Source organism: Cherax quadricarinatus, chromosome 91 (assembly GCF_038502225.1).
Source record: "Cherax quadricarinatus isolate ZL_2023a chromosome 91, ASM3850222v1, whole genome shotgun sequence".
NCBI classification, from domain to species: Eukaryota; Metazoa; Arthropoda; class Malacostraca; order Decapoda; family Parastacidae; genus Cherax; species Cherax quadricarinatus.
The window spans coordinates 10,184,463-10,204,923 of NC_091382.1; positions in this window are offsets into that span (position 1 = coordinate 10,184,463).

A 20,461-nucleotide genomic window follows, 5' to 3' on the forward strand; every position below is an offset into this window, starting at 1 on the left:
AGGAAGTGTGCTGGGTCCACTGTTATGGAATGTCTACTTCAACGACCTTCTTCATCTCATCCCAGAATCACATGCATATGCAGACGACTGTACACTGACATTCACTTATCCAAGAGAAGAAATGCCAGCTGCTCTAAGCTACATCAATCACCAGCTGAGAGCTATATCAGCTTGGGGAAATAGATGGCAAGTAACATTTGCACCTGAAAAAACGCAAATGATGTTCGTCTCTAGGCACCATGATGGTAATGCTGGCGCAGTAGTAAGGATGAATGGGACGATGTTGGCACCTGGAGAAGAAGTTGATATCCTTGGGGTGAAATTTGACTCCAAACTAACCATGAAGAACCATGTTGTAAATCTTGCAAACAAGGCAGCCAGGAAGCTTACAGCACTTCGCCGTATCTCGCATCTGCTTGACAGTAGGGGTTGCAAGATCCTGTACGAGGCACAAGTACGCTCACACCTTGAGTATGCTCCACTTTCTTGGTTTGCCTGCCCCCCCTCTCATCTGCGACTGCTTGACAGAGTAGAGAACAGAGCAAGACGTCTCATCTCTCGCCTGGACCCATCCTGGATAGATCTGTCATTTCAGCAGAGCCTTCAACATAGGAGGGATGTGGGTGGCCTTACTGTTATGTACAAGGCCAATATTGTCAAAATACCACACTTGGATCCACTTCGAGGACAGCGTGAAACAAGCTTTTATGCCACAAGACGGGCAGAAAGCAGCAACTTCACTCTGGCTGTACCCTTCTCCAGAACATCACTCCATCTGAGATCATACATACCCAGGATGACTCGAGTATGGAACACATTCGTACAGCATAATGATGTCAACGAGATAACGTCAGTTGATCAAATGAAAATGCTGGCCCACAGATGGCTCCAACTTCATCCTGTTCCCTACTTGTATGTCTCATAACAAAAATGCTTTCAAATGAGCTGATGTAGGTAACAGCTCTTAGCTTGCCAATAAAGTTAGGAATCCTTAACCTGTAAATAGCTGTCAATAAAGCTAGGGATCCTTAACCTTGTCAAACCCTGTGTAAAAAAAAAAAAAAAAAAAAAAAAAAAAAAAAAAAAAAAAGGAAGGGGAGAGGGAAGGCAAGAGGGAAGGCAAGAGGGAAGGGGATAGGGAAGGGGAGAGGGGAGAGGGAAGGGGAGAGGGAAGGGGAGAGAGAAGGGGAGAGGGAAGGGGAGAGAGAAGGGGAGAGAGAAGGGGAGAGGGAAGGGGAGAGAGAAGGGGAGAGGGAAGGCAAGAGGGAGGGCAAGATGAAAGGGGAGAAGGAAGGGGAGAGGGAAGGCAAGATGGAAGGCAAGAGGGAAGGCGAGAGGGAAGGGGAGAGGGGAGAGGGAAGGGGAGAGGGAAGGGGAGAGGGAAGGGGGAGAGGGGAGAGGGAAGGGGAGAGGGAAGGGGAGAGGGGAGAGGGAAGGGGAGAGAGAAGGGGAGAGGGAAGGCAAGAGGGAAGGGGAGAGGGAAGAGGAGAGGGGAGAGGGAAGGGGAGAGAGAAGGGGAGAGGGAAGGCAAGAGGGAAGGGGAGAGGGAAGGGGAGAGGGGAGAGGGAAGGGGAGAGGGAAGGCAAGAGGGAAGGCAAGAGGGAAGGGGAGAGGGAAGGGGAGAGGGGAGAGGGAAGGGGAGAGGGGAGAGGGAAGGGGAGAGAGAAGGGGAGAGGGAAGGGGAGAGGGGAGAGGGAAGGGGAGAGGGAAGGGGAGAGAGAAGGGGAGAGGGAAGGGGAGAGGGGAGAGGGAAGGGGAGAGGGAAGGGATGTGGTTTTCACTGTTATATAAAATACTTATTCTATATTCCCTCACATCCTTTATCATGGATATTCTTCTAGTTTGTTTCTACATACAAATTTGTCCTAAATCGTTGAAAGCCTGTGTGTACTCACCTAACTGTGGTTGCATAGGTCAAGACTCAGCTCCTGGCCCCGCCTCTTCACCGGTTGCTACTGGGCCCTCTCTCTCCCCGCTCCATGAGCTTTATCAAACCTCGTCTTAAAACTGTGTATGGTTCCTGCCTCCTGTGTGTGTGTGTGTGTGTGTGTGTGTGTGTGCGCACACACACACACACACACACACCAGAGGAGTATATTGCAGTACTACCTGCGTCAGGCTCGCCCAGGCCAGTAAATCATGTATAATGCCTACAACTAGAACGGTAGTGACGCTGGCTAGACACACTCACTGTTACACTCACAGCTGGCACTGTGGTAAAGCTGGCTCCACACACTCACTGTTACACTCACAGCTGGCACTGTGGTAAAGCTGGCTCCACACACTCACTGTTACACACAGCTGGCACTGTGGTAAAGCTGGCTCCACACACTCACTGTTACACTCACAGCTGGCACTGTGGTAAAGCTGGCTCCACACACTCACTGTTACACTCACAGCTGGCACTGTGGTAAAGCTGGCTCCACACACTCACTGTTACACACAGCTGGCACTATGGTAAAGCTGGCTCCACACACTCACTGTTACACTCACAGCTGGCACTGTGGTAAAGCTGGCTCCACATACTCACTGTTACACACAGCTGGCACTGTGGTAAAGCTGGCTCCACGCACTCACTGTTACACTCACAGCTGGCACTGTGGTAAAGCTGGCTCCACACACTCACTGTTACACACAGCTGGCACTGTGGTAAAGCTGGCTCCACACACTCACTGTTACACTCACAGCTGGCACTGTGGTAAAGCTGGCTCCACACACTCACTGTTACACTCACAGCTGGCACTGTGGTAAAGCTGGCTCCACACACTCACTGTTACACTCACAGCTGGCACTGTGGTAAAGCTGGCTCCACACACTCACTGTTACACTCACAGCTGGCACTGTGGTAAAGCTGGCTCCACACACTCACTGTTACACTCACAGCTGGCACTGTGGTAAAGCTGGCTCCACACACTCACTGTTACACACAGCTGGCACTGTGGTAAAGCTGGCTCCACACACTCACTGTTACACTCACAGCTGGCACTGTGGTAAAGCTGGCTCCACACACTCACTGTTACACTCACAGCTGGCACTGTGGTAAAGCTGGCTCCACACACTCACTGTTACACACAGCTGGCACTATGGTAAAGCTGGCTCCACACACTCACTGTTACACTCACAGCTGGCACTGTGGTAAAGCTGGCTCCACATACTCACTGTTACACACAGCTGGCACTGTGGTAAAGCTGGCTCCACGCACTCACTGTTACACTCACAGCTGGCACTGTGGTAAAGCTGGCTCCACACACTCACTGTTACACACAGCTGGCACTGTGGTAAAGCTGGCTCCACACACTCACTGTTACACTCACAGCTGGCACTGTGGTAAAGCTGGCTCCACACACTCACTGTTACACTCACAGCTGGCACTGTGGTAAAGCTGGCTCCACACACTCACTGTTACACTCACAGCTGGCACTGTGGTAAAGCTGGCTCCACACACTCACTGTTACACTCACAGCTGGCACTGTGGTAAAGCTGGCTCCACACACTCACTGTTACACTCACAGCTGGCACTGTGGTAAAGCTGGCTCCACACACTCACTGTTACACTCACAGCTGGCACTGTGGTAAAGCTGGCTCCACACACTCACTGTTACACTCACAGCTGGCACTGTGGTAAAGCTGGCTCCACACACTCACTGTTACACTCACAGCTGGCACTGTGGTAAAGCTGGCTCCACACACTCACTGTTACACTCACAGCTGGCACTGTGGTAAAGCTGGCTCCACACACTCACTGTTACACTCACACTGTCGCACAGCTGGCACTGTGGTAAAGCTGGCTCCACACACTCACTGTTACACTCACAGCTGGCACTGTGGTAAAGCTGGCTCCACACACTCACTGTTACACTCACAGCTGGCACTGTGGTAAAGCTGGCTCCACACACTCACTGTTACACTCACAGCTGGCACTGTGGTAAAGCTGGCTCCACACACTCACTGTTACACTCACAGCTGGCACTGTGGTAAAGCTGGCTCCACACACTCACTGTTACACTCACAGCTGGCACTGTGGTAAAGCTGGCTCCACACACTCACTGTTACACACAGCTGGCACTGTGGTAAAGCTGGCTCCACACACTCACTGTTACACTCACAGCTGGCACTGTGGTAAAGCTGGCTCCACACACTCACTGTTACACACAGCTGGCACTGTGGTAAAGCTGGCTCCACACACTCACTGTTACACTCACAGCTGGCACTGTGGTAAAGCTGGCTCCACACACTCACTGTTACACACAGCTGGCACTGTGGTAAAGCTGGCTCCACACACTCACTGTTACACTCACAGCTGGCACTGTGGTAAAGCTGGCTCCACACACTCACTGTTACACACAGCTGGCACTGTGGTAAAGCTGGCTCCACACACTCACTGTTACACTCACAGCTGGCACTGTGGTAAAGCTGGCTCCACACACTCACTGTTACACACAGCTGGCACTGTGGTAAAGCTGGCTCCACACACTCACTGTTACACTCACAGCTGGCACTGTGGTAAAGCTGGCTCCACACACTCACTGTTACACTCACAGCTGGCACTGTGGTAAAGCTGGCTCCACACACTCACTGTTACACTCACAGCTGGCACTGTGGTAAAGCTGGCTCCACACACTCACTGTTACACTCACAGCTGGCACTGTGGTAAAGCTGGCTCCACACACTCACTGTTACACTCACAGCTGGCACTGTGGTAAAGCTGGCTCCACACACTCACTGTTACACTCACAGCTGGCACTGTGGTAAAGCTGGCTCCACACATTGTTACACTCAAAGCTGGCACTGTGGTGAAGCTGGCTCCACACACTCACTGTTACACTCACAGCTGGCACTGTGGTAAAGCTGGCTCCACACACTCACTGTTACACTCACAGCTGGCACTGTGGTACAGCTGGCTCCACACACTCACTGTTACACTCACAGCTGGCACTGTGGTAAAGCTGGCTCCACACACTCACTGTTACAATCACAGCTGGCACTGTGGTAAAGCTGGCTCCACACACTCACTGTTACACTCACAGCTGGCACTGTGGTAAAGCTGGCTCCAGACACTCACTGTTACACTCACAGCTGGCACTGTTGTAAAGTTGGCTCCACACACTCACTGTTACACTCACAGCTGGCATTGTGGTAAAGCTGGCTCCACACACTCACTGTTACACTCACAGCTGGCACTGTGGTAAAGCTGGCTCCACACACTCACTGTTACACTCACAGCTGGCACTGTGGTAAAGCTGGCTCCACACACTCACTGTTACACTCACAGCTGGCACTGTGGTAAAGCTGGCTCCACACACTCACTGTTACACTCACAGCTGGCACTGTGGTAAAGCTGGCTCCACACACTCACTGTTACACTCACAGCTGGCACTGTGGTAAAGCTGGCTCCACACACTCACTGTTACACACAGCTGGCACTGTGGTAAAGCTGGCTCCACACACTCACTGTTACACTCACAGCTGGCACTGTGGTAAAGCTGGCTCCACACACTCACTGTTACACTCACAGCTGGCACTGTTGTAAAGATGGCTCCACACACTGTTACACTCACAGCTGGAACTGTGGTAAAGCTGGCTCCACACACTCACTGTTACACTCACAGCTGGCACTGTGGTAAAGCTGGCTCCACACACTCACTGTTACACTCACAGCTGGCACTGTGGTAAAGCTGGCTCCTCACACTCACTGTTACACTCACAGCTGGCACTGTGATACAGCTGGCTCCACACACTCACTGTTACACTCACAGCTGGCACTGTGGTAAAGCTGGCTCCACACACTCACTGTTACACTCACAGCTGGCACTGTGGTAAAGCTGGCTCCACACACTCACTGTTACACTCACAGCTGGCACTGTGGTAAAGCTGGCTCCACACACTCACTGTTACACTCACAGCTGGCACTGTGGTAAAGCTGGCTCCACACACTCACTGTTACACTCACAGCTGGCATTGTGGTAAAGCTGGCTCCACACACTCACTGTTACACTCACAGTTGGCACTGTTGTAAAGCTGGCTCCACACAGTTACACTCACAGCTGGCACTGTGATAAAGCTGGCTCCACACACTCACTGTTACACTCACAGCTGGCACTGTGGTGAAGGTGGCTCCACACACTCACTGTTACACTCACAGCTGGCACTGTGGCAAAGCTGGCTCCACACACTCACTGTTACACTCACAGCTGGCACTGTGGTAAAGCTGGCTCCACACACTCACTGTTACACTCACAGCTGGCACTGTGGTAAAGCTGGCTCCACACATTGTTGCACTCACAGCTGGCACTGGTAAAGCTGGCTCCACACATTGTTGCACTCACAGCTGGCACTGTGGTACAGTTGGCTCCACACACTCACTGTTACACTCACAGCTGGCACTGTGGTAAAGCTGGCTCCACACACTCACTGTTACACTCACAGCTGGCACTGTGGTAAAGCTGGCTCCATCCACTCACTGTTACACTCACAGCTGGCACTGTGGTAAAGCTGGCTCACTGTTACACTCACAGCTGGCACTGTGGTAAAGCTGGCTCCACACACTCACTGTTACACTCACAGCTGGCACTGTTGTAAAGCTGGCTCCACACACTGTTACACTCACAGCTGGCACTGTGGTAAAGCTGGCTCCACACATTGTTACACTCAAAGCTGGCACTGTGGTAAAGCTGGCTCCACACACTCACTGTTACACTCACAGCTGGCACTGTGGTAAAGCTGGCTCCACACACTCACTGTTACACTCACAGCTGGCACTGTGGTAAAGCTGGCTCCACACACTCACTGTTACACTCACAGCTGGCACTGTGGTAAAGCTGGCTCCACACACTCACTGTTACACTCACAGCTGGCACTGTGGTAAAGCTGGCTCCACACACTCACTGTTACACTCACAGCTGGCACTGTGGTAAAGCTGTCTCCACACACTCACTGTTACACTCACAGCTGGCACTGTGGTAAAGCTGGCTCCACACACTCACTGTCACAGCTACTTTGGTAAAGCTGGCTCCACACAGTTACACTCACAGCTGGCACTGTGGTAAAGCTGGCTCCACACACTCACTGTTACACTCACAGCTGGCACTGTGGTAAAGCTGGCTCCACACACTCACTGTTACACTCACACTCACTGTTACACTCACAGCTGGCACTGTGATAAAGCTGGCTCCACACACTCACTGTTACACTCACAGCTGGCACTGTGATAAAGCTGGCTCCACACACTCACTGTTACACTCACAGCTGGCACTGTGGTAAAGCTGGCTCCACACACTCACTGTTACACTCACAGCTGGCACTGTGGTAAAGCTGGCTCCACACACTCACTGTTACACTCACAGCTGGCACTGTGGTAAAGCTGGCTCCACACACTCACTGTTACACTCACAGCTGGCATTGTGGTAAAGCTGGCTCCACACACTCACTGTTACACTCACAGCTGGCACTGTCGTAAAGCTGTCTCCACACACTCACTGTTACACTCACAGCTGGCACTGTCGTAAAGCTGGCTCCACACACTCACTGTTACACTCACAGCTGGCATTGTGGTAAAGCTGGCTCCACACACTCACTGTTACACTCACAGCTCTCACTGTGGTAAAGCTGGCTCCACACACTCAGTTACACTAACAGCTGGCACTGTGGTAAAGCTGGCTCCACACACTCACTGTTACACTCACAGCTGGCACTGTGGTAAAGCTGGCTCCACACACTCACTGTTACACTCACAGCTGGCACTGTGGTAAAGCTGGCTCCTCACACTCACTGTTACACTCACAGCTGGCACTGTGATACAGCTGGCTCCACACACTCACTGTTACACTCACAGCTGGCACTGTGGTACAGCTGGCTCCACACACTCACTGTTACAATCACAGCTGGCACTGTGATAAAGCTGGCTCCACACACTCACTGTTACACTCACAGCTGGCACTGTGGTAAAGCTGGCTCCACACACTCACTGTTACACTCACAGCTGGCACTGTCGTAAAGCTGGCTCCACACAGTTACACTCACAGCTGGCACTGTGGTAAAGCTGGCTCCACACACTCACTGTTACACTCACAGCTGGCACTGTGGTGAAGCTGGCTCCACACACTCACTGTTACACTCACAGCTGGCACTGTGGTAAAGCTGGCTCCACACACTCACTGTTACACTCACAGCTGGCACTGTGATAAAGCTGGCTCCACACACTCACTGTTACACTCACAGCTGGCACTGTGGTAAAGCTGGCTCCACACATTGTTACACTCACAGCTGGCACTGGTAAAGCTGGCTCCACACATTGTTGCACTCACAGCTGGCACTGTGGTACAGTTCGCTCCACACACTCACTGTTACAATCACAGCTGGCACTGTGGTAAAGCTGGCTCCACACACTCACTGTTACACTCACAGCTGGCACTGTGGTAAAGCAGGCTCCACACACTCACTGTTACACTCACAGCTGGCACTGTTGTAAAGCTGGCTCCACACACTCACTGTTACACTCACAGCTGGCATTGTTGTAAACCTGGCTCCACACACTCACTGTTACACTCACAGCTGGCACTGTGGTAAAGCTGGCTCCACACACTCACTGTTACACTCACAGCTGGCACTGTGGTAAAGCTGGCTCCACACACTCACTGTTACACTCACAGCTGGCACTGTGGTAAAGCTGGCTCCACACACTCACTGTTACACTCACAGCTCTCACTGTGGTAAAGCTGGCTCCACACACTCAGTTACACTCACAGCTGGCACTGTGGTAAAGCTGGCTCCACACACTCACTGTTACACTCAGAGCTGGCACTGTGGTAAAGCTGGCTCCACACACTCACTGTTACACTCACAGCTGGCACTGTGGTAAAGCTGGCTCCACACACTCACTGTTACACTCACAGCTGGAACTGTTGTAAAGCTGGCTCCACACACTGTTACACTCACAGCTGGCACTGTGGTAAAGCTGGCTCCACACACTCACTGTTACACTCACAGCTGGCACTGTGGTAAAGCTGGCTCCACACACTCACTGTTACACTCACAGCTGGCACTGTGGTAAAGCTGGCTCCACACACTCACTGTTACACTCACAGCTGGCACTGTGGTAAAGCTGGCTCCTCACACTCACTGTTACACTCACAGCTGGCACTGTGGTACAGCTGGCTCCACACACTCACTGTTACACTCACAGCTGGCACTGTGGTAAAGCTGGCTCCACACACTCACTGTTACACTCACAGCTGGCACTGTGGTAAAGCTGGCTCCTCACACTCACTGTTACACTCACAGCTGGCACTGTGGTACAGCTGGCTCCACACACTCACTGTTACACTCACAGCTGGCACTGTGGTACAGCTGGCTCCACACACTCACTGTTACAATCAAAGCTGGCATTGTGGTAAAGCTGGCTCCACACACTCACTGTTACACTCACAGCTGGCACTGTGGTAAAGCTGGCTCCACACACTCACTGTTACACTCACAGCTGGCACTGTGGTAAAGCTGGCTCCTCACACTCACTGTTACACTCACAGCTGGCACTGTGGTAAAGCTGGCTCCACACACTCACTGTTACACTCACAGCTGGCACTGTTGTAAAGCTGGCTCCACACAATTACACTCACAGCTGGCACTGTGGTAAAGCTGGCTCCACACACTCACTGTTACACTCACAGCTGGCACTGTGGTGAAGCTGGCTCCACACACTCACTGTTACACTCACAGCTTTCACTGTGGCAAAGCTGGCTCCACACACTCACTGTTACACTCACAGCTGGCACTGTGGTAAAGCTGGCTCCACACACTCACTGTTACACTCACAGCTGGCACTGTGGTAAAGCTGGCTCCACACATTGTTACACTCACAGCTGGCACTGGTAAAGCTGGCTCCACACATTGTTGCACTCACAGCTGGCACTGTGGTACAGTTGGCTCCACACACTCACTGTTACAATCACAGCTGGCACTATGGTAAAGCTGGCTCCACACACTCACTGTTACACTCACAGCTGGCACTGTGGTAAAGCTGGCTCCACCCACTCACTGTTACACTCACAGCTGGCACTGTGGTAAAGCTGGCTCCACCCACTCACTGTTACACTCACAGCTGGCACTGTGGTAAAGCTGGCTCCACACACTCACTGTTACACTCACAGCTGGCACTGTGGTAAAGCTGGCTCCACACACTCACTGTTACACTCAGAGCTGGCACTGTGGTAAAGCTGGCTCCACACACTCACTGTTACACTCACAGCTGGCACTGTGGTAAAGCTGGCTCCACACATTGTTACACTCACAGCTGGCACTGGTAAAGCTGGCTCCACACATTGTTGCACTCACAGCTGGCACTGTGGTACAGTTGGCTCCACACACTCACTGTTACACTCACAGCTGGCACTGTGGTAAAGCTGGCTCCACACACTCACTGTTACACTCACAGCTGGCACTGTGGTAAAGCTGGCTCCACACACTCACTGTTACACTCACAGCTGGCACTGTGGTAAAGCTGGCTCCACACACTCACTGTTACACTCAGAGCTGGCACTGTGGTAAAGCTGGCTCCACACACTCACTGTTACACTCAGAGCTGGCACTGTGGTAAAGCTGGCTCCACACACTCACTGTTACACTCACAGCTGGCACTGTGGTAAAGCTGGCTCCACACACTCACTGTTACATTCACAGCTGGAACTTTGGTAAAGCTGGCTCCACACACTGTTACACTCACAGCTGGCACTGTGGTAAAGCTGGCTCCACACACTCACTGTTACACTCACAGCTGGCACTGTGGTAAAGCTGGCTCCACACACTCACTTTTACACTCACAGCTGGAACTGTGGTAAAGCTGGCTCCACACACTCACTGTTACACTCACAGCTGGCACTGTGGTAAAGCTGGCTCCACACACTCACTGTTACACTCACAGCTGGAACTGTGGTAAAGCTGGCTCCACACACTCACTGTTACACTCACAGCTGGCACTGTGGTAAAGCTGGCTCCACACACTCACTGTTACACTCACAGCTGGCACTGTGGTAAAGCTGGCTCCACACACTCACTGTTACACTCACAGCTGGCACTGTGGTAAAGCTGGCTCCACACACTCACTGTTACACTCACAGCTGGCACTGTGGTAAAGCTGGCTCCACACACTCACTGTTACACTCAGAGCTGGCACTGTGGTAAAGCTGGCTCCACACACTCACTGTTACACTCACAGCTGGCACTGTGGTAAAGCTGGCTCCACACATTGTTACACTCACAGCTGGCACTGGTAAAGCTGGCTCCACACATTGTTGCACTCACAGCTGGCACTGTGGTACAGTTGGCTCCACACACTCACTGTTACACTCACAGCTGGCACTGTGGTAAAGCTGGCTCCACACACTCACTGTTACACTCACAGCTGGCACTGTGGTAAAGCTGGCTCCACACACTCACTGTTACACTCACAGCTGGCACTGTGGTAAAGCTGGCTCCACACACTCACTGTTACACTCAGAGCTGGCACTGTGGTAAAGCTGGCTCCACACACTCACTGTTACACTCAGAGCTGGCACTGTGGTAAAGCTGGCTCCACACACTCACTGTTACACTCACAGCTGGCACTGTGGTAAAGCTGGCTCCACACACTCACTGTTACATTCACAGCTGGAACTTTGGTAAAGCTGGCTCCACACACTGTTACACTCACAGCTGGCACTGTGGTAAAGCTGGCTCCACACACTCACTGTTACACTCACAGCTGGCACTGTGGTAAAGCTGGCTCCACACACTCACTTTTACACTCACAGCTGGAACTGTGGTAAAGCTGGCTCCACACACTCACTGTTACACTCACAGCTGGCACTGTGGTAAAGCTGGCTCCACACACTCACTGTTACACTCACAGCTGGAACTGTGGTAAAGCTGGCTCCACACACTCACTGTTACACTCACAGCTGGCACTGTGGTAAAGCTGGCTCCACACACTCACTGTTACACTCACAGCTGGCACTGTGGTAAAGCTGGCTCCACACACTCACTGTTACACTCACAACTGGCACTGTGGTAAAGCTGGCTCCACGCAATGTTACACTCACCCTACACACACACACACACACACACACACACACACTGTTACACTCACCCCCTCACACACATCCATAGGGCACCCTGAGACCACTGAATCAGCTGTATTATCTCAAACACCACCGGACATATGTATACACTGTACCAGGTTCGAAGAAAGAGCAAAAAAAAAATAATCATTATATGTAAATTGTGTAAGGAGTGTGGTGCACTATGGATGTGTTTGCTTATGTTAATGGCGAAAAAAACAGCTCGTTTTTAAGAAATGTACGTTAGCAAAATAACCATTTAGTAATGGTGGTATAGATCTACCTAACCCTTTTCATACAAATGACGCCCTTGCTACATACTGATGATTGTTTAAAGACAATAGGCCTTCACTTAATTCATATCAACACGAGGTAACTTTTATCCAAAATATCAGAAAGTAAGATGGTATCTAATAGAACCAGGGCGGCAGTTTTATCCATTTCTGAATCCTGGTTGGATGTCACGGTGACCGACGACGTGGTTAAAATAGAAGGTTAGAATATACAGCTCTTAGACAGGAATAGAAAAGGTGGTGGTGTAAGTGCCTATGTAAGAAATGACAGCCTGCAACCCAAGACCTGTTCTGAATGATAGTAAACTGGAGATTTCTATGTCTTGAGGTGTTGCTTCCGAAGATAAAACAATATGAAGTTCAAAGATGAGAAATTTCAATTACTCCGATATGGAAAACGTGAGGAAATTAAAACTACTTCGGAGTATAAAATAAGTTCCAACCATACAATAGAGCGAAAAACTAATGTAAAAGACCTGGGAGTGATCATGTCGGAGGATCTCACCTTCAATTAATCGCATCTGCTAGTAAAATGACAAGATGGATAATGAGAACCTTCAAAACTAAGGATGCCAATCCCATGATGACACTCTTCAGGTCGCTTGTTCTATCTAGGCTGGAATATTGCTGCACACTAACAGCACCTTTCAAGGCAGGTGAAATTGCTGACCTAGAAAATGTACAGAGAACCTTCATGGCACACATAACTGCGATAAAACACCTCAATTACTGGGAGCGCTTGAAGTTCCTAAACCTGTACTCCCTAGAACGCAGGCGGGAGAGATACATGATCGTATATACTTGTGAAATCCTAGAGGGATTAGTACCAAACTTACAAACTAAAATTACTCCCTATGAAAGCAAAATACTCGGCAGACGATGCAACATTCCCCCAATGAAAAGCAGGGGTGCCACTAGCACGGTAAGAGACAACACAGTGTCAGGGGTCCAAGCATACATAAGGGGAATTACCAATAGACCCCTGGCAGTCTTCAAGAAGGCACTGGACAAGCACCTAAAGTCAATACCTGACCAGACGGGCTGTGATTCGTACGTCGGGTTGCGTGCGGCCAATAGTAACAGCCTGATTGATCAGGCCCTGATCCACCGACCCGCGTGGGCGTTAGCCCCCGAAACCCTCTCCAGGTATACTCCAGGTAATCCTAGTAGGAACTAGTTACTGCCCCTATACCCATGATCAGTTCTCAAAGGATTTTTCGAGTCTTCTCCGGAACTGATAGCAATTCTGAGACAGTAATATTGGGAGTCTTCAATATCAGTTTCCAATAGCAAAATAATGGCCTATGTAACAGGTATAAGCAAATTCTGTGATTAAATAGTTACACTCAATTAATTAATGCACCAACCTGGATCACATATTTCTCAGCTAACATATTAGACCACATCCTTTGTAATCGCTCTGACAACATTAGTCAGCCAGGCGTCATTACCACAGGTCTTAGAGATTATTACAGCATTTATTGTACCAGGAAAATAACTAGGGATAGGACAGGCCTACACAGAACAATTAAAATGACGTCATCTAGAAACTAGAGTAAAGAAATACTGGTAAATAGATTACAAAATTGTGATTGGACAGTGATTACAAGCTGCACGGACATCAATGTCGGTGACATAAATGTTCACTGCCATCCTTGATGATATTGCACTAGTTAAAGAGGTTAGGACTAAACGAAGAACCAAAGATATTAGATAATATTAGATATTAGAGATATTAGATAATATGAAATCCAGGGACCACTTGCTAAAAAGATTTAAGATAAACAGGCAGGATATTGCAGCTCTAAATTAATTTCAGAGAGTTAGAAACAGAGTACAGAGGCTCAGAAAAGGAACAAAGGCAAGGAACTATTTCTCAAAAATCGAAGAGTACAAGAATAATCTCAAAAAGCTCTGGCAACAACTAAAACAATTGGAGTATAGTCATAAATCCACAGTCAGGTCTAACATCGCATCAAGTATTGATAACGAGGTATGCCACGAGACAACTAAAGGGGCTAATTTTTTTAACTCATACTTCACTTCCGTCGCATCAACACTAGTAAGTAAACTGCCAGTTGCATCAAACATCTTTAACACTGACTAATAAATTCAGAACATATTACATTAATAAGGGCGTCACCCCGAACAGTTGCCATCTAATGTTTACCTGGAGTTTACCTGGAGAGGGTTCCGAGGGTCAACGCCTCCGCGGCCCGGTCTGTGACCAGGCCTCCTGGTGGATCAGAGCCTCATCAACCAGGCTGTTACTGCTGGCTGCACGCAAACCAACGTACGAGCCACAGCCCGGCTGGTCAGGTACCGACTTTAGGTGCTTGTCCAGTGCCAGCTTGAAGACAGCCAGGGGTCTATTGGTAACCCCCCTTATGTATGCTGGGAGGCATACATAAGCGCAACTAAGAGCACCGGTTCCGATAACATCCCGCCTAAGCTCCTAAAAGATAGCGCCTCTGAATTATCAATTCCTATTGCGCACATAATAAATTTGTCCATAGCTACAAATACTGTCCCGGAGGAATTCAAGGAAGCCAGAGTTACTCCTATATTAAAGAAAAATAGTAGGTCTGATGTCAGCAACTATAAGCCTCTGTGTAATGTCCAAAATTCTAGAGAAGTCGGTATACTGTCAAGTAGTTTAGTATTAATGACAAAAGCATTCTCCATAGTTAGCAGTCAGGTTTTAGGAGATCTCATTCAACCAACACCTTCCTCATTGATAGACTTCCCGAGATCTCAAATGTCGCTAGGGAATTACATAGGAATGGTAACCTTAGACTTGCAAAGACCTTCAATACGGTCAACCACAATCTATTAGGTAAGAAACTACAAGCTATCTGCATAGGTACTGCAGAATGGTTTAAGTCCTACCTGAGCAACAGGAAATAAATTGTCAAAAATCAACAGAGAATCAGAATCCCTGCCAATAACATGTTGGGTTCCTCAAGGTAGTATTCTGGGTCCTTTACTATTCCTGTGTTACGTGAATGACATGCTTATCAGTGTCAAATATAATCTATTCCTGTATGCAGATGACAGTGCTCTGTTAGTATCAGGTACAGACCCACAAGACATCGCTAGGGTACTATCACTAGAACTAGAGTCCTGTAGCAAATCGTTGGTAGGCAACAAATTATCACTACACCTAGGGAAAACGGAAGGCATACTCTTTGGCATGAAACATAAATTGAAACGGGTAAATAATTTTAATGTCCAGCGTAATAGGGAACCTATTATTATAGTAAATTTAGTGAAATATCTGGGAATCCCCTTTGACCCAAGCATGTCAGGAGAACTAATAGGAACAGTGTAGTAAAGACAGCTAATGCCAGACTAAAGTTCCTCTACAGACAGACACAGTGTCTACCAGCTGAGGCTCACAGGACCCTGTGTCTAGCTCTCATACTATGTATTATAGACTACTCTTCCTCTTCATGACACTCTGCCTTAACAAGAAAAAAAGAAAGATAAACTACAAATCACCCAGAACAAACTGGCGAGGTTCATTCTGGACCGGGGTCCAACAGAGCACGTAAACAAGAATGAGTTACAACAACTGGACATACTGAATGTTGAAGACAAGAGTAAAACCAACCAAAGCTAAATTACGTTTATAAAATTGCTCAAAACCAGTGTCCCCAATATTTCACTGCCAATTTTGTTAAGGCCGGGAACTAAAGCAATTTGGTGAAGGGAGGACTACTTTGCAGTACCTCGAGTCAGTTGTCAGGCTTCAAATACATTTTTCTGTATAGCAATAAGAGTGGAATAGGCTGCCTGCACATGACAAAGCCAGTCATAGCATGAGCCAGTTCAAGAGAGCCAAAATGTACCTTATAAATTAGGCTACAGAAAGGGAGGAGAGTGATTTCTTGTATACCTAACAAGGTTCTGTACACATATGTTGCTATGTATGATAATCTATGCAACTGTATGTGTATACATGAATAAACTTACACACAGAAGGAGAGGCTAAGAGAAATCGACCTGACGACACTGGAGGACAGGAGGCATAGGAACGACAGGATGTTTCAGAGATGGGACGCAACAAGGTTCACAATTTAAAGTGGAAGACTCAGATGAGTCACAGGGATGTTAGGAAGTATTTCTTGAGTCATAGAGTTGTCAGGAAGTGGAATAGACTGGGAAGTGATGTAGTGGAGGCAGGATCCATACATAGCTCATGGAGCTGGGAGACAGTGGGCCTATTAACGAGCAGTGAACAGGCGGGGCCAGGAGCTATGAATCGACCTTGGCATCCACAATTAGGTGAATACACTGTTACACTCACCCCCCCACACACTGTAACACACACACACACACCCTACATACACACACTGTTATACTCACACACACACACATAACACCGAGCACATCACCGGAGGCACACATCAACCAAATAACCGCTGCAGCATACGGGCGCCTGGCAAACCTGAGAATAGCGTTCCGATACCTTAATAAGGAATCGTTCAAGACACTGTACACTGTGTATATTAGGCCCATACTGGAGTATGCAGCACCAGTCTGGAACCCACACCTGGTCAAGCACGTCAAGAAGTTAGAGAAAGTACAAAGGTTTGCAACAAGGCTAGTCCCAGAGCTCAAGGGAATGTCGTACGAGGAAAGGTTAAGGGAAATCGGACTGACGACACTGGAGGACAGAAGGGTCAGGGGAGACATGATAACGACATACAAGATACTGAGGGGAATAGACAAGGTGGACAGAGATAGGATGTTCCAGAGAGGGGACATAGGGACAAGGGGTCACAACTGGAAGCTGAAGACTCAGACGAGTCACAGGGACGTTAGGAAGTATTTCTTCAGGCATAGAGTCGTCAGCAAGTGGAATAGCCTAGCAAGTGAAGTAGAGGCAGGAACCATACATAGTTTTAAGAAGAGGTATGACAAAGCTCAGGAAGCAGAGAGAGAGAGAGGACCCAGTAGCGATCAGTGAAGAGGCGGGGCCAGGAGCTGAGTCTCGACCCCTGCAACCACAATTAGGTGAGTACAATTAGGTGAGTACGAGACTGGTTGAAAAACTATAGTAGCAGGCAGGAATACGAGGGAAAGTAATACAATGGATCAGGGAATACCTGACAGGAAGGACACAATGCGTGTTGCTATGAGACGAGGTGTCAGAGTGAGTGAATGTGACGAGTGGGGTTCCACAAGAGTCAGTCCTAGGTCCAGTGCTCTCTCGTGTATATGTGAAGGACATGACGGAAGGGATATAATCAGAGGTGTCCCTCTTCGCAGACGATATGGAACTAATGAGGAGAATAAAAGCGGACGAGAATCAAGTAAGCCTACAAAGGGACCTGGATAGGCTGCAAGCCTGGTCCGACAAATGGCTCATGGAGTTTAACCCCAACAAGAGCAAAGTTATGAAGCTTGGGGAAGGACAAAGGAGACCGCAAACGGAGTACAGCCTAAGAGGTCAGAGGCTGCAAAGCTTACTCAAGGTAAAGGATCTTAAGTTGAGCATCATACCGAGCACATCTCCTGAAGTACACATCAACAAAATAACTGCTGCAGCACATGGGCGTCTGGCAAACCTGAGAATAGCGTTTCGACATCTAAGTAAGGAATCATTCACGACATTGTACATCGTGTACCTCGGACCCATATTGGAGTATGCAGCACCAGTATGGAACCCACACCTGGTCAATCGTATAAGGAAATTCGAAAAAGAGGAAAGATTTGCAACATGACTAGTCCCGGAGCTAAGGGGTTTATCCTACGAGGAGAGATTAAGAGAACTCAACCTGATAACACTGGAGGACAGGAGGGATAGGGTGGGTCATGATAACAATATATAAAATACTGAGAGGATAGGTGGACAGGGACAGAATGTTTCAGAGATGGGAGGAGTCACGACTGGAAGTTGAAAACTCTGATGAGTCACAGGGATGTTAGGAAGGACTTCTTCAGTCATTTGACCGGAAGTGGAACAGTCTCGAGAGTGATGTAGTGGAGGCAGGATCCATACATAGCTTCAGGTCCACTCTTTCCCTGCTCAAAGAGCACGGAGAGAGTGGACCTAGTAGCGACCAGTGAAGAGCCTGGGCCAGGAGCTATGAATCGACCACTGCAACCACTATTACGTGAGTACACAAACACACTGTTACACTTACCCTTCACACACGCACACTATTACCTTTACCCTACGCACACACACACTGTTGCACTCATCATACACACACGCACAAACATCAGTCTGGAGGTCCCAAAGTGGTAACTGCAGTGATGTATAATCCACCACAGAACAGCAGGAGGCCAAGGCAAGAATATGATGAAAGTAACAGAGCGATGGTTGACACATTGGCTGAAAAGGCCAGAAGGGCTCATGTAAGCAGGGCAAAGTTACTGATTGTACGTGACTTCAATCACAAGGAAATTGACTGAGAAAACCTGGAGCCACGTGGAGGCCCAGAAATGTGGAGGGCTAAAATGATGGAGGTGGTACTGGAAAACCTCATGTACCAACGCATAAAGGACACTACCAGAGAGAGAGGAGAGGACGAACCGGCAAGACTGAACCTAGTATTCACTTTGAGTAGTGCAGATATTGAGGACAACACATATAAAAGACCCCTTGGGGCCAATGACCACATGGTTCTGAGCTTCGAATACACAGTAGAGTTACAAGTGGAGAGGGAAGCAGGAAGGACAGGACGAACGAAGCCAAACTACAAGAGAGGGGACTACACAGGCATGAAGAATTTCCTGCACGAGGTTCAGTGGGACAGAGAACTGGCAGGTAGATCAGTACACGAGATGATAGTGACGTGACAACAATATGCAAGGAAGCTGAGGAAAGGTTTGTACCCAGGAGGTAACAAATAACGAGAAGGCCAGGACGAGCCCATGGTTCACCCAGAGGTGTAGAGAGATCCAAACCAAGTGTGCTAGAGAATGGAAGAAGTATAGAAGGCAAAGAACCCAGGAGAATAAGGAGAGCAGACGAAGAGCCAGAAATGAATATGATCAGGGAAGAAGTGAGGCCCAACGACGATACGAAAATGGCATAGCAGCGAAAGCCACATCTGACCCGAAGCTGTTGTACAGCCACATCAGGAGGAAAACAACTGTCAAGGACCAGGTAATCAGGCTGAGGAAAGAAGGAGGGTAAATCACAAGAAACGACCGAGAAGTATGTGAGGCGCTCTACATAAGATTCAAAGAAGTATTCACAGAGGAGACAGAGGGGACTCCATAAAGACGGAGAGGTGGGACACACCATCAGATGCTGGACACAATACATACAACCGAGGAGGAAGTGAAGAGGTGATGGGGCCGAATAACATCTCTCCAAGGGTCCTGAGAGAGGGAGCAGAGGCGCTATGTGCACCACTAACAACAATCTTAACACATCTATCGAAACAGGGCGACTACCTGAGGAATGGAAGACAGCAAATGTAGTCCCAATTTAATAAAAAAAAAAGGAGACAGACGCGAAGAATTAAACTACAGACCAGTGTCAATGATATATATAGTATACAAAGTCATGGAGAAGATTATCAGGAGAAGAGTGATGGAGCACCTAGAAAGAAATGAGCTTATCAACGACAACCAGCACGGTTTCAGGGATGGGAAAATCCTGTGTCACAAAGCTACTGGAGTTCTCACACGGTGACAGCAGTAAGACAAGAAAGAGAATACCTGTCGGGAAGACATCAGTGAGTCATGGTACGTGACCAGGTGTCAGAGTGGGCGCCTGTGGCTAGCGGGGTTCCACAGGGGTCAGTCCAAGGACCGGTGCTGTTTCTGATATATGTGAACGACATGACGGAAGGAATAGACTCAGAAGTGTCCCTGTTCCAGATGATGTGAAGTTAATGAGAAGAATTCAATTGCATAAGGACCAGGCGGAACTACAAAGGGATCTGGACAGACTGCAGGCCTGGTCCGGAAACTGGCTCCCGGAGTTCAACCCAACCAAGTGCAAAGTCATGAAGATTGGGGAAGGGCAAAGAAGACCGCAGACGGAGTACAGTCTAGGTGGCAAAGACTGCAAACCCCATTCAAGGAAAAGGATCTTGGGATGAGTACAATACCGAG